Raw genomic sequence first — 15,488 nt, forward strand, 5'->3', positions numbered from 1 at the left:
CCTATTATTCTTACAGATAGCTGAGATCTCTTTACAAGTTTGTTTCTCAATTTCCCTCTGACTATTAGGGGGTCTATAATACAATCCCAATAAGGTGATCGTCCCTTTCTTATTTCTCAGTTCCACCCAAATAACTTCCCTGGATGTATTTCTGGGAATATCCTCCCCCAGCACAGCTGTAATGCTATCCCTTATCAAAAATGCCACTCCCCCTCCTCTCTTGCCTCCGTTACTATCCTTCCTGTAGCATTTGTATCCTGAAATATTAAGCTGCCAGTCCTGCCCATCCCTGAGCCATGTTTCTGTAATTGCTATGATATCCCAGTCCCACATTCCTAACCATGCCCTGAGGTCATCTGCCTTCCCTGTTAGGCCCCTTGCCTTGAAATAAATGCAGTTAAATTTATTAGTCCTACCTTGTCCCTGCCTGCACTGACTGTTTGACTCACTCCTGTTCTCAGCTGTACCCATCTCAGATCAATCTCTTTCCTCAATATCTCCCTGGGTCCCACCCGCTCCCCCGCCCCCTCCCACCTTACTAGTTTAAATCCTCCCAAGCAATTCTAACAAATATCCCTGCCAGTATATTAGTCCCCTTCCAATTTAGGTGCAATCTGTCTTTCTTGTACAGGTCACTTCTACCCCAAAAGAAATTCCAATGATCCAAAAATGTGAATCCTTCTCCCATACACCAGCTCCTCAGCCATGCATTCATCTGCTCTATCCTCCTATTCCTGCCCTCACTAGCTCGTAGCACTGGGAGTAATCCAGATATTACTACCCTTGAGGTCCTCCTTTTTAAATTTCTGCCTAACTCTCTGTAATCTCCCTTCAGACCTTTTCCCTTCCTATGTCCTTGGTTCCAATGTGGACAATGAAGAAGGGCTAATGCCCGAAACGTCGATTCTCCTGTTCCCTAGATGCTGCCTGACCTGCTGCGCTTTTCCAGCAACACATTTCCATCTCCAATGTGGACAATGACCTCCTGCTAGCCCCTCTCCCTCATGAGAACATTCTGCACCCTCTCTGAGACATCCTTGATCCTGGCACCAGGGAAACACACCATTCTGCTTTTTTCTCTGCTGGCCACAGAAATGTCTGTCTGTACCTCAGACTATAGAATCCCCTCACACAATTGATCTCTTGGAAGCCGATGTACCCCTCGTTGCATTAGAGCCAGTCTCAATACCAGAAACTTGGCTGTTCGTGCTACGTTCCCCGAGAAGCCATCACCCCCTACATTTTCCAAAATAGCATACCTGTTTGAAATGTGTATATCCACAAAAGACTCCTGCACTAGCTGCCTACCTCTCTTACCCTTACTGGAGTTAACTATGTGACTGTATCTGAGACTTTCTCCCCTTCCTATAACTGCCATCCATCACATACTGTTGCTGTTGCAAATTCCTCATCGCTTCTATCTGTCTCTCTAACTGATCCACTCGATCTGATAAGATTCGCATCCAACAGCATTTATGGCAGATATAATCCGCAGTAACCCTTAAACTTTCTTTAAACTCTCACATCTGACAAGAAGTACATATCACTGCAAAGGCCATTTTTGCTCCTTCACAATCTACAGACCCAGAAAATAATGCCATCTTATTCCGGGTTAAATTAATAGCTATGGCTTACATTTCAAGTTTAATCAAGAGACTTGTCTCCAAGAACATATAATCAAGGAAGAACCCACTGTAGTCACTACTGCAGCCTTTCTCTTGGGCAGACTTAAAACAACAATTATCTGATTCTGTGCTGTGATCTTTGCCCAACATTTCCTCCAAGATTAGTTGTGAATTTCACCATTTGTTAATTTTCCCAGATGCACTCCGATGTCCAACGATACATGAATTCAAACAGCAAATGCGGTAACTGTGCAGGTTCTCTCTCTCTCTCTCCCTCCTGCACTGTCCTCACCATGTGCTTCCTTTGTCTGCTCTTCTCCCTTTTAAAACTGCTGTTGTTTTGACTTTTCTTTTCCAAAGTTCCAAAACAATGCAACAGCATATAAAACAGTAATTGCTGCTCCTGGAATTCGAGGAAATCACCTCCAACACCTAAAATACCTCAAAACAAGGAGCAGCTCTTACAGCCAGAAATTTTTCCCTGTCCTCCATCTTGGATTACCCAGAATCCCCTGATGCATATTTTGGCCATTTTCCTAGCCTCTCCAACTCCAGGTCACTCTGTAAGATGCTTGGAAATGTAGGGCATTGTATCTTTGGTAAATATAGTGGACTGTCACTTTAAGAGTCTGATCAAGATGTGACATCATGATGATATCATCAGTCATTTTGGAACAGAAATAGCTTGTCTAAGTTTGCTGTCTGCAAAGTAAACACTCTTTAATAGATTTCCTGCTGTTCAACACTTTGGCCTCCTAGTCCTTTTTGTAAAGTAATTAAGGGATTAATTGGATGGAAAATGGGTTGAAGGAGTAGGAAACAGTAAAGAGGAAAAGGCAAGCTCTTACATTATTGAGAAACAAGACAGGAATTAGAATCACTTAGAAAGAAAGCAAGGACAGAATTAACACAGCACTTATCAAAATCACAGAAAATCCAAAAATTATTAACATATAATTAAGTATTTCCCTTGAACATTGACCAGTCCTAGAACAAGAAATATTATGCAGGAGGGGTGGAATTCATCTGAACCAGAAAGGTACCAATGTCCATGTGAAGTTGAGAGATATGACAAGAGCAGTTGATTCGTACCCATCTGATAATAAGAGGGGAAAGCAACTTTATTGTAGTTTAAGATTAATGTTAAAAGTGGGAGTAGTAATATTAAAAGATAGCCGAAATTGTACTTCTTTGAAAGAAATTAGAATGTAAAACATAGGAGCTGGAGCAGACCATTTGAACATTTGAGCCTCTTCTACTAAACAAGATCATGACAAATCACTATGCCAACTCCAACTTCTGGAATCTCTGAGATTTTTGAAGCTCAAACACAATGCATCTACTACCTCTGCAGCTACCTCTTTTAAGATATAGGTATTCAGGCCCAAGAGTTTAATCCCTACTTTATCCCATTAATTTCTTTAGTATTGTTTTTTTGCTGATTGTGATGAAGGTAAATAAAATAGTATCTTTTAGGAAATTGGTTTCTGAACTAGACGTAAGAAGATTTTGGGTTTTAATTCTGTAAAGGTGTCTTGTTTCTTTTCTTAGAGCTAGAAATTCATTTTCTTAAGCCGTGGATTACATTTTGGAGAAATTGTGTGACTCAAACTAAATGAGAAGCTACCTGGTGAGATAATTGCTGAGGTGTTTGCCAAATTGAGATTTTATGACCTAAAGAAAGGGGTCAAAGGTCAAAAGCAGATTCAATTCAGAAGAAAAGATCTGTGCCAACAAATCTGCTGTTTACCAGAAACATTCAGGACAAATCAGTGAGTTAGTCTGTGACAATCAGGAACTAAATCAAAAATTTCTGGAAAAACTCAGCCGGTCTGGCAGCGTATCTGGAGAGAAAGCAGAGTTAATGTTTCGGGTCCAGAGACCCTTCTTCAGAATTGTATCAGGGTGAGGATTAGGGTGTACTCAGAGCAAAACAGTAATGGAGAGAATCAAATCTGGTGAATGCACAGAAATTTGCTGGAAGAAAGCATTATGACCTTGTCACTCAGTAAGAAATTTTAATTTAAAGATAGGAATGACACTTCACTGGGCAAGTATCTGTAAAGGATATCACTGAGAAAAAGATTTTAATCTCTTTTTGCTGGTTACAAAATGTCTTTTCAAAGTTTCTATTATATATACATTTTACCCCCCTTTCTTTGGTGTAATAAGCATAGGTTCTTGCATTGAAAGTAGCGTGGTAACACTCCGTGAATACTGTATAGAGAAAGTGAGGACTGTAGATGCTGGAGATCAAAGTCGAAAAGTGTGGCACTAGAAAAGCACAGCAGGTCAGGCAGCATTCAAGAAGCAGGAGAGTTGATGTTTCAGGCATAAGCCCTTCATCAGGAATGTGGGGCAGGGAGGTGGAGCTGAGAGATAAATGAGGGGGGTGGGGCTGAGGGGGAAGGTAGCTTGGAAGGCGATAGCTAGAAGCAGGATGGGGATGATGGTGATAGGTCGGAGTGGATAGATGGGAAGAAAGATGGACAGGTGGGACAGTTCATAAGGACGGTACAGAGTTGGAGGGTTGGATCTGGGATGAGGTGGGTGAGTGGAGATGTGGAAACTGGTGAAATCGACGTTGATGCCGTGTGGTTGGAGGGTCCCAAGGTGGAAGATGAAGCGTACTTCCTCCAGGCGCCGAGTGGCTAGGATTTGGCAGTGAAGGAGGACCAGGACTTGCATGTCCTTGGTGGAGTGGGAGGGGGAGTTGAAGTGGTCGGCCACAGAGTGGTGCATTTGGTTGGTGCGGGTGCGGGTCTCTGAAATGTTCCACAACTTGGCATCCTGTCTGTCCAATGTAGAGGGGACCACATCAAGAGCAATGGATACAGTAGATGAGGTGTTTGGATGTGCAGGAAAATGTTTGCCAGATATGGAAGGATCCTTTGGGGCCTTGGATGGAGGTGCAGGGGAGGTGTGTGTGCAAGTTTTACACCTCTTTCAGTGGCAAGGGAAGGTGCCGGAAGTGGAGGGTGGGTTGGTGGGGGGGGCGTGGACCTAACAAGGGAATATGTTCAATGACTGACCGCCATGGTAACCAAATCACAAAAATAAAGCTTAAGGAGCAGAGAACATTAAGAGGTGATCTTTTTGAAATGTTCAAAATTTTGAGCAAATTTGACTGGTAAGAAAGGATATTCTTTTTTCCACTATGTCACTATGTCAGTAACTAGGAATTGCAAATTTCAAGATTGTCAGCAAGACAGCTGAAGTGAGGTGAGGAGAAACATCTTTACTCAGAGCTTTGATAGAATTTGGAATGCGCTACCTGGAAGATTGGTGGAGGCGGATTCCATATGAGGTTTCAAAAGAGAACTGGATATATACTTGGAAGTTTTAAATGTAGAAGGCTACAGGGGTAGCTTGGAGAATGGGGTTCTGAGGTAAGGGCACTTGACCCGAAACATTAATTCTGATTTCCCTCGACAGATGCTACCAGACCTGCTGAGGTTTTTGTCTCTGGAGAATGGGACTTGCTGGATAGCTCATCCTAGAGCTGATAGACGTGATGGATCAAATAGAATTTTTCCATACTGTAAAATTCTCTGGTTCTATGGTCCATCAAGCCAAGTTTCACTCTGGGATCTAACTTGTTTAGTATTAACTATCATGACCAGATATCATAACATTCTACTGGTTTCTTTAGGTTTCTCTGGATTACTGGTTTGCAATTTTTAAAAACATATGTTGTGTTTTCTACCATGAAGATGGAAGCTGTTATTTGTTTAATGTCTCTGTCACGTTCTTATTCTCCACTATAATTTTACCAATTTTCATCTCTAATGGATCTACATGTCTATAGCAATATTTACAATCTGTTTACTGTTTCTTTCTAGTTAACTTCTATATCCTTTTTCTATCAATCACAACTGTCTGGTCCTCTTATGTTAAATTTGAAAATCTTCTCAATCCTCAAGATTACTGCTGTTTAACAATATTGGCAATATTATAAGATTTCAATAAACACAAAGAACTGTGGATGCTGGAGTGAGTACTGGAGAAACACAGCATGTCTGGCAGCATCTGTTGAGAGAAAAATGAGTTAGAGTATTGAGTCCAGTGACCCTTCATTAGAACTTACAATAACTGGGAAAGTATGGTACTTAAGGTGATGACAGGGTGGTGGGAGATCAGTGGTGAGGAGATTGGAAGACTGGGGTCAGTGGGAGGAATGTGCAGGGAATGAATAGAGTACATGGAAACAAAACCCAGACAAAGAGAGAGAAAAAAGGTCAACACGGAGATACTTGAGAGAGCGAGATAAATACTCAGTACAGTGCTAACAGAAAGTGTGAATACTTGAAAATAGGTTGGCTGCGCAGGGAGGAAACACATACAATGCAGGGCATAAGGTGTAGAGGGAGAATAACCAACATGGAGGAGGGTGATCATGTCCTGAAATGATTAAACTCAATGTTGAGTCCTGAAGGCTATAGGGTGCCTACATGGAAGAGTTGATGTTATTCTTCCAGCTTGCATTGAGCTTCTCTGGATCAGTGCAGCAGACCTCACACAGGAATGTTTGTTGAAGTGGCAACTGGAAGCTTATGGTCATTTTTACAGACCGTGGATAGATGTTTGGCAAAGCAATCACCCAGTCTGTATTTCATTTCCCCAATGTACAATAGACCACAATATGAGCAGCGAGTACAGTAGTGCAGGCAAATCACTGCTTCACTTTGAAGGTGTGGTTGGTTTCTTGGATGGTAAGGAGGGAAGAGGTTAATGGGCAAGTGTTACATCATCTGCAATTTCAAGGGCAGCTGCCATGAATGTGTGGGATGGTGTAGAGAGTGGAGGAGTCGACCAAGATGGTCTTGCAGGAATGATTTCTGTGGAATGCTGACAAGAGAGGAGCAGGGAGGGTTACATGTATCTAGTGTCTTATGATCCTTTGGATACGGAGGAAATGTGAGGAGGAATGTGAGGAGCGGGGGACCCTATTGTTTTGGCAGAGAAGGGAAAATGTGAGGGCAGCAATGCAGGAAATAATTCCACACATTTCCATCCATTATATTTACGAGAATAACATTTTTTTGATTGGTTAGAAAATCCTATCAGTGGATTTTCTTGGGTGACTTGGAAACTTTTGGGGGCAGATTCATCCTCTGCCCCTGTATTTTGAGAGTTGATGTTTGTCTGCAGGATGTTGATGGTGGTGGATTCAGCAACAGTAATGCCATTGAATGTCAAGGGGAGGTGGTTATATCCTTGTCAGGAATAGTCTTTACCGCCATTAGTGCAGTTCAAATGCTACTTGCCACCTATCAGACTAAAGCTAAATTTTGTCGAGATCTTCCTATATATATGACTATCGACTTTTCCAGTATCAGAGGAGAGTGAAATGGTACCTAACAATGTACCTAATGCAACACAACTCTGACTTGTATCTAAAAATGATTGAACCTAGATCTCTACACAGAGGAATTCATTACTGATTTCTTGAGGAAGAGATGGATTGAACTCCAACAACCTCAATCATCTTCCTTTGTTCTCAATATAGATGGATTCTTTTCCCCTGGTTCCCATCAGCTCATATTGAGTATTCAGTTCTTTTACCCATATTTGAATCAAGGCTGTATGAGATCAGGAATTGAGTGACCCTGACAGAATGCAAACTGAATGAGCGTCAGTGAGCGGGACATTGTTGTATGAGTGCCATTTGATAGCACTTTCAGCACACCTTCTACCACTGTACTAATGATTGAGGGTGGATGATAAGAGGCTGTTTGAACTTGTCCTATTTTTTTGGATATACCCAGGCAACTTTGTGCATTGTCAGGTAGATGACAGTGCAAGATATTATAAAGACTCATAGTCTTTTTTTGTCTTCAGCCGTTTCTTAGTATCATATTAACTGAATCCAATTTCTGTTGACTAGTATTTGTGATCTCAGCAGGAGGGTCTGTGCTGAAGATGATTGCAAATGCCTTATCTGCTGACATATTAGGGTCCCCCATTATTCAAGTTGGGAATATGTTTTATGTTTAGAGCCTCTCCTCCAGGTTGTTATTGTCCACCACTATTTAAGACTGGAAGTAGCGGGACTGAAGAACTTTGGCCTGAGTTTTCGATTTCGGACTTGCTCTGCCTATTGCATGCTACCTTTGCTGTTTAATATCATGTACTCCTACGTTGTAACTTCACTGGGTTGGCATCTCAAATTTATGTATACTCAGTGCTGTTCCTGGCAGGCTCTCCTACACTCCTCATTGAACCAGTCTTGATTCCATGGCTTGATGGTAATGGTAGAAAAAGGTATATGCTTGGTCATTAGGTTAGATATTGTGCTGGTGATGGCTGACAGCACTTTACAGAAATCTAGTTTTGACCTGAATTTTTCACATGTAATACAACACAATTGATGGTATCCTCAGTGTGATGAGATTTTGTCTCTGCAAAGGTTGCTCAGAGTTCACTTCTCCCGCAACTTAGTGGATACGTGAATCTGCAACTGGTAGATGAATGAGAGTTAGAAACAGGCGCTTTGGCCCAGCGAGTCCACACGACCCTCCAAACAGTAACCCACCCAGACCCATTCCCCTACCCCTGACTAATGCACCTAACACTATGGGAAATTTAGCATGGGCAATTTACCTAACCTGCACATCTTTCGGACTGTGGGAGGAAACCGGAGCACCCATTGGAAACCCAGATCACGTAGGTATTTCCCTCTTACTGGTTCCCTTATCATCTGCTGCAAGGCCAGTCTAATGAATATGTTCTTAGGACTTGATCAGCTCAGTTAGTAAATAAGTACTCTATCTAAAGAATATTCTGCACTCCTGGGTGCTTCTTCCAAGTGTATAACAATGCTCATTCATCAGATGAGAAAGAGCATGAGGTGGAAAAAACACTTCAAGTCTGAAGAAAGTCACATAATTTCCTCCAATCAGTTGCTATGAGCTTTGGTTTTTAACTGATATGTCAGAGACTGTACAAGTATGAATCAATGCAGTGTGCCACCTGCAAGCAAATGAAAGTATCTGGAGAAGAAAGATCAAGAAGCAGCAAGTCCTGACAGACTAAAATGATCATCTCAATGAACCCTCTGGACATAGATTGTTGAACTCCCTTCCCAGTTTTTCCTTCTGCTCATAACACCAATTTATTTTGCATCCATCTGCGTCTGCATGTGTCTGCATGGGCATTTTGTAATGGGGTTAGAGTTTTATCTAATAAGTTATATATAAATGGTTCATAATTGTTAATCTGTAGTGAGAATCTATTTATTTCCAAACCTTGCTTTCTGTCAACCGGGGGCTAAAGGTCAGATAAATGAGAGAATTTTGCACACTTTTATAAAATCTTTAATTATTGTAATGACTTCAAGAGTAGTAGGACATGATTTCAAGTTCACTCTCACAGTGATACATGAAAGTTACTGAAACTTAGTTAAATCATTTGATAATTGAGAGTTGATTCACCGGGTTTGTATTGTTTACAAAGGACTGTTTATGCAATATTTTGGATGCAGTAAATGGTACTGAGCCATCTGTAAGTAAAAAATACTAAAAGGAGAAAATAGTGAATATGCAACAGGTCATTAAATATTCAAAGCGATGGTGATCCAATGTTCTGGGAGACCATAGACAGTTTAAATCAAACATGAAGAATAAGCATTTTATATTTTAGTCTTTCTCAAACTGACTGGAGCATTCAATACGTACATTCTTTACATTAAAAGGAATTTGCTAAAATTCTGAGGAACTTTGTTCCAAAATAGCATGTTAAGGAACTCACAAGAATTATTGCAACATGGGATCTTGTTCCACAGAAAGGGGAAGAAATAACAAGCAAAGTAAAAGTATGGAAACATTTGGGATCTATATTTGGATAATTATGTTTTAACTGTTATGTTTTACCTTTAAAGGGTAAGAGACGAAAGAAAGCCAATTAAAAACAGAAATGCCAGCTTTTGGGGTACAGTTTAAAGGCAAATGTGGATGAAGAAAATGACAATATAGTCAATTTTTGTTGAAACATATAGTAGATACGTTTATTTGATGTCAATGTTTATCCTAGAGTGCTAAGATGTTAGCTGTAAAAATCACAGTCCTTCTTGTGGATACTTGAGAGTTCTCTGGTCTTAGGCCAAATCCAACAAGATTTTTTGATGTATAATAATAATCTGACTTTGATATGGACAGCATGATTTAGAAGTTTGTTACTGATGCTCAATTTGGAAATAAAGCAAATAGTGATGTGGATTGTAACAGACTTAATGTAACAATGTGGAGAAGTATAAATTGATTAGCTTTTGTAGGAAGAATGAAGAGGAGCAAAATAAAATAAATGATAGAATTTTAAAGAGCACGTGGGGAACAGTGAACATAGGTACTGCAGTAGGCCATTCAGCCAGTTAATCCTACTCCACAATTCAGTGCAATCATGGCTGACCAAACATTTCAATGCTTTTTACTCAACCAACCCCCATAACTTTGTGAAGGCTTTCTTATAGTACATCCAACTGTTTCTTTCTCACTAATGTTACTCTTAATTGCAACTACGTTGCTTGCCTCAGCCACTCCATATGGTAGCAAAGCTCATATTTTAATTGCTGTCTTGCTAAAGTTTCTCCTGAATTGCTTGTTGAATTTATGAGATTATCTTTTACAGATCTTCCCTATTTTTAGAAACCCAGACAAACAGAAACGTCTAATATTTAGCCAAATGAATCCATCAAGATTTTATTTAAAAATTAATTGTTCTTTGATTTATGCATGCATTATTTTTTTCCTCCATTACTCCTTCCTGTAGATTAACAAAACTCTTAATATAAAATACATAGTCCAACCTTTCCTTCAGAAGCTTCTAAGATAAGTGATGGTATCTTTACAACACAGGAAGGAAGCTCAAGTTCTGAAGGAGAATCACCAGTCTTGAAACATTAACAAGTGCTGCCAGATCTGCTGAGTTTCTCCTGCAATTTCTGTTTTTGTTCTTGCATCCATAGTTCTTTGTTCTATTCACATTAAGGAAGCTCAAACTGATGGATGTGCTGATTTTGGTTATTTGGTACTGGAAGACAGTCTTTGAAGAAATCAGGAATTTGAAACATAAGCAACAGCAGATCAGGCCGATGTTAGAACAAATGTATTTTAAATCTTGGTCATAGCAAGAGAACTGATGGAACAGGTGACAAAGAGTAGTTAGGATACTTTTCGAAATTAATTATCAAATATAAGGAATAAAGTGCATACCAATAGAAGCACAAAATAATGACATTAAAATTATATGTGGTACTGTAATTGGCCAGCACAAAGTTGAAGTTTTCCTTTTAGGTGATAATTTGGAGTGAAAAGATGATGTTGGGTTAGTTTTGCAGTATTTGATCTTTCAACCGCAGAGAGCACTAATGATAATTGGTTAAATGAAATTATGTCACCAGTAGTGACAAGACCTATCTTAAAAATCTAAAGCTATTGTGAATGAGTTAGTCATAATATATACATTTTTAAAGCTTTACCTGCTTGAGAGATTTCTGCAACGTAAGTTCTCTCTGAAGTCTACTGGCTTCCTCTGATAATCGCGTTACTTCCTTTTTCAATTCATATATCTGTTGCTGTCGTTCCCTTTTATGGGTCAGGAAAACAAATATAGGACTAATTTGCAAAGATAAAATGCTATGTATTACTTAATTAAGCTGTTATTCAATTTGAAAAATCGCTGCAGGAATTACACAAAGTAGTATCTAGTGTCCAACAATCTTCATTAGTCAGAATATTCACTGGTGATTGAACAGTGTTCAATATCATTTGCACTTCCATACTGAAATGCAACAAGACTTGAATAACATTCAGGCTTGGACTAGTAAGTGGTAAGTTAATATTTGCGTCACTCAAGTGCCAGGCAGTGGCTATTTCCAATAAAAGAGAACCTAATTATCTTCCATTGACATTAATTAGCATTGCCATCGCATAGATAAGGTGAATAGCCAAAGTCTTTTCCCAAGGTAAGAGGAGTCCAAAATGAGAGGGCATAGGTTTAAGGTGAATGGGGAAAGGTTTAAAAGTAACCTGAGGGGCAACTTTTTCACACAGTAGGTGGTACGTATATGGAACATGCTGCCAGAGGAAGAGGTAGAGGCTAGTACAATTACATTTTAAAGACATTTGGATAAGTTCATGGATAGGAAAAGTTTAGAGGGATATGGGCCAAATGCAGGAAAATGGGACTAATTCAGTTTAAGAAACCTGGTCAGCATGGACGAGTAGGCCAAAGGGTCTGCTTCCATTCAGTATTATTCTATTATTCTATAATATCCTACTGTCAACGTTCTGGTGGTCATTATTGATCTGAAATTTCTCTGGATCAGCCTTACAAATAATGTGGCTAGGTCAAAGGATAAGTCAAACTGGGGATTCTGTGGTGAGTAATTCACCTCCTGACTCTTCAAAGCCTGTCCACAAGTCAGGAGTGTGGTGAAGTACTCTCCACTTAACTGGATAAATATATTTCCAATAATATTTGCAAGACTTAACAAAACAGCCTGATTGATAGCCACTCCAAGGTACCTGCATGGGATAATGTGAGGAGAAAAGGAAATATTAATGGAATGTTTCCATTGGATTCCTGTAATTTGAGCTTCAAGTATTTAGAGAAAGGTTTCATTTGGCAATGAGACTCAAGATGGGGATGCAACCAGGCACCTAACTTTAAGAAGTTATTGAATGCCTCTCAATACAATATCAATATATCCTGGAATGTTAAAAGCCAAGTGTGAGAAAATGTAATATAGTGTCTGTGGTTTATGCCTTTTTATTTACCTGTAAGATTACAATTGGATTTGTTTAAAGAAATAATCCAACCTAGGAACTACATACATAATGCCAATGTATTTGTCCCAGAGACAAACTGGTTCCTGTGTATTCATATGAATTATATGTGATAATATTGGCTGATTATAAAATTCTTTATGTTCTTGTCACCAAGTGAACCTACTGATTGTACTTTGCTTTGTAAATGATCTATAAAGAATAAAAATAATTTGTTATAAAGTACATAATTAATTCAGATCTTGTATTTCTCAGATGATTATTAAACTCAATGTGGTGGCTAGTGGAACTTAAGATGTTTGGTGTACCTGAAATAATAATTTCTGACAATGGGCTGCAATGTATGTGCTGACCTTCTGGGGATGTATCTGTCAAATGGGGCACAATCCATGTGACTCTCATCACATTGCTCCTGATGAAACAATCTTGTGGAGCAAAAGACTTGCATCATTAAATCATTTATTCTGAAGTGTCGGATAACAATACAGGGTTCTTGTGATAACACTTTACACCTCAGAGGATATGGGATTATCATCACCAGCAGAAATCATATTTTAAAGGCAAGTGAGAATGATCTTGCCAAGTGCCAAGTGCCAAAGAAGGGAGATGCTTGGAGAAATTCAGTTGTACCCAAGAATATTGATTGGTTTGCCATGATCATAAGACCATAAGAAATAGGAATAGAAGTAGACTGTTTGGCCCCTCCAGCCTGCTTCACCATTCAATAGGGGAGGCGAGGGCCTAATGGTATTATTGCTAGACTATTAATTCAGAAACTCAGCCATTGTTCTGGGGACGCAGGTTTGAATCCTAGCACGGCAGATGGTAGAATCTGAATTGAATAAAAGTAAATCTGGAATTAAGAATCTAATGATGACCACAAAATCATTGGTGATTGTTGGAAGAACATATGAGGTTCACTAATGTCCTTCAAAGAAGGAAATCAGCCATCCTGGTCTGGCCTACATATGACTCCAAACCTGCAGCAATATGGTTGACTTTCAGTTGCCTTCTGAAATGGCCTCACAAGTCATTCAGGTGTATCAATTGCTACAAAGTCTCAAAGGAGTGAAACCAGAAAGATCACCTGGCATCCACTAAGCATCGGAAAAGACAATGGCAGAAACAGCCCAGTCAATCGGACAAAGTTTTCCTCAGTTGGGGGCTAGTGCTAAAATTGAGAGAGCTGTCTCAAAGACTAACCAAACAACAGTTTGACATAATCATGTTCACAGAATCATATCTCACAGACAATATCCCAGACACCACCATCACCATCGCCACCATCGTGGTGTCTGGGATACTGTCTATAAGATGTGATTCCGAAAGTATGACTATGTCAGGCTGTTGCCTGCCAGTAGTAGGACAGATCCAGCAGAGGTGGCTGAACAGTGGTATACAGTCAAGAGGGAGTTGCCCTGGGAGTCCTCAACATTGACTCCAGAGCCAATGAAGTCTCGTGGCTTCAGGTTAAACATGAGCAAGGAAACTTTCTGCTAAAAGTCACTTCCTCCCTTGACTGATGAATCTGTAGTCCTCTGTGTGGAACAACACTTCAAGGAAGCACTGAGAGTGGCAAAGATGCAAAATGTACTTTGTGGGGGTTTCCATTTCCACCACCAAGAGTGGTTCAGCAGCAGCACTACTAATTGCACTGTCTCACCATTGATCATAAAACCCCAATTTCAAATCCCACTCCATGGCCTGCACAATTTTTGTCAAATTGAGGAAGAACAACACCATCACTGGTGCCATACATCAGACAAGTTGCCAAACCAAGGCCCATCTGCCAACTGGTTTGATGCAAATAATTTCCAGAATCACCTTAAGAGCAGGAGGAATATTCCTGGTCTCTTGGCCTTACTGATTTCTGCTGGAACAGTTGTGAAGATTTTACAGTTGACTTGGTATCTCCACTTAGAAAGGAAAGAAAGTAAACCAGGAATCTTATGGTCCACAAACTATGAGCAGAGGCAATACTAATATCTCTAACGTCATTAGACTGCTGCAGTTGCTGTTTAAATTCATGTAAAGGATAACTAATTAAGATAGTTAATATAATCCAATATGACTCACAACAGATTTAAAAAGAGGAAGAAAATTAGTGCAGAAAAAAAGTACCAAGATTTTCCTTGTAAAATCTCTGAAATTTGTTGTTTCAGTTTGCTGATCTTCTCATCTCTGCAGCTGATTTCTGATGCACTTTTTCTTAACACTGCGGCTAATTTTTCCTCATGCTGTATTAAGCAAAATAAAACCACAGTAAGGTTTGGAATAAAATGGATCCTGTCAAAAACATATAAAATGTTATGATAAAAAACACTAACCAACTTTTTGAGTTGCTCAGCCTTTTCTTCGAATTCCTTTCTATTCTCTTGAAGTTGTTGCAGCTTTTCTTCTGCTAATGTCTCTGCTTGTTTTAACTTTCCTTCTGTTTGTTCATGAGATTGTTGTTCTTCTTTAACCAACTGACTGTATTCAGAAATCTGTGGAAATGTTAATAAGGATTAAAAACTTGTTTCTCAAGAGTATCTCCAATTAAAGTTATGGTGTACAAAAAATATTTTTGCGATTGAGTACAATAATTGTGGGATAAAAGTCATATTTCTCAACACCTACCTTATGAAGTACTATTTGCTCTAAAATGACTGTCTTTGATTTTTATTATTCCTTTGTTCCAAAAGGCAAAAAGTTCAGAATTAGAAATGGTTGTGAGATTATCTGCTGCAGGTGATAATTCCACTGTCTGAACAATTATTTGACTCTGGGGCCATCACTACTGAGTATGATTTGTCCTCATCAACAGGGAATAATGGATAAGAATGGACAAGGAAACTCCAGCCCTGGTGCTCACCTTCCACCCTGCCAACCTTCGCATAAACCAAATCATCCGCCGACATTTCCGCCACCTCCAAACAGACCCCACCACCAGGGATATATTTCCCTCCCCACCCCTCTCCGCCTTCTGCAAAGACCATTCCCTCCGTGACTACCTGGTCAGGTCCACGCCCCCCAACGAACCACCGTCCCGTCGTGGCACACTCCCTTGCCACTGCAGGAATTGCAAAACCTGCGCCCA

At 39.8% G+C, this 15,488-nt stretch overlaps 1 long non-coding RNA gene across 1 annotated transcript in view; it reads right to left on the reverse strand.

Moving 5' to 3' along the window:
• The window catches only part of LOC122552897, a 20,313-nt gene extending 5,424 nt beyond the window's left edge, over positions 1–14,889 (reverse strand). The window contains exons 1-3 of the long non-coding RNA XR_006312545.1: positions 14,737–14,889; positions 14,531–14,646; positions 11,101–11,206 (exon numbers count right to left, since the gene is read on the reverse strand). This is a non-coding gene — a long non-coding RNA (uncharacterized LOC122552897). The remainder of the gene's footprint in view (positions 1–11,100; positions 11,207–14,530; positions 14,647–14,736) is intronic.
• Positions 14,890–15,488: the final 599 nt, after the last annotated feature.

This window comes from Chiloscyllium plagiosum, chromosome 9, assembly GCF_004010195.1.
Source record: "Chiloscyllium plagiosum isolate BGI_BamShark_2017 chromosome 9, ASM401019v2, whole genome shotgun sequence".
Taxonomy (NCBI): domain Eukaryota; kingdom Metazoa; phylum Chordata; class Chondrichthyes; order Orectolobiformes; family Hemiscylliidae; genus Chiloscyllium; species Chiloscyllium plagiosum.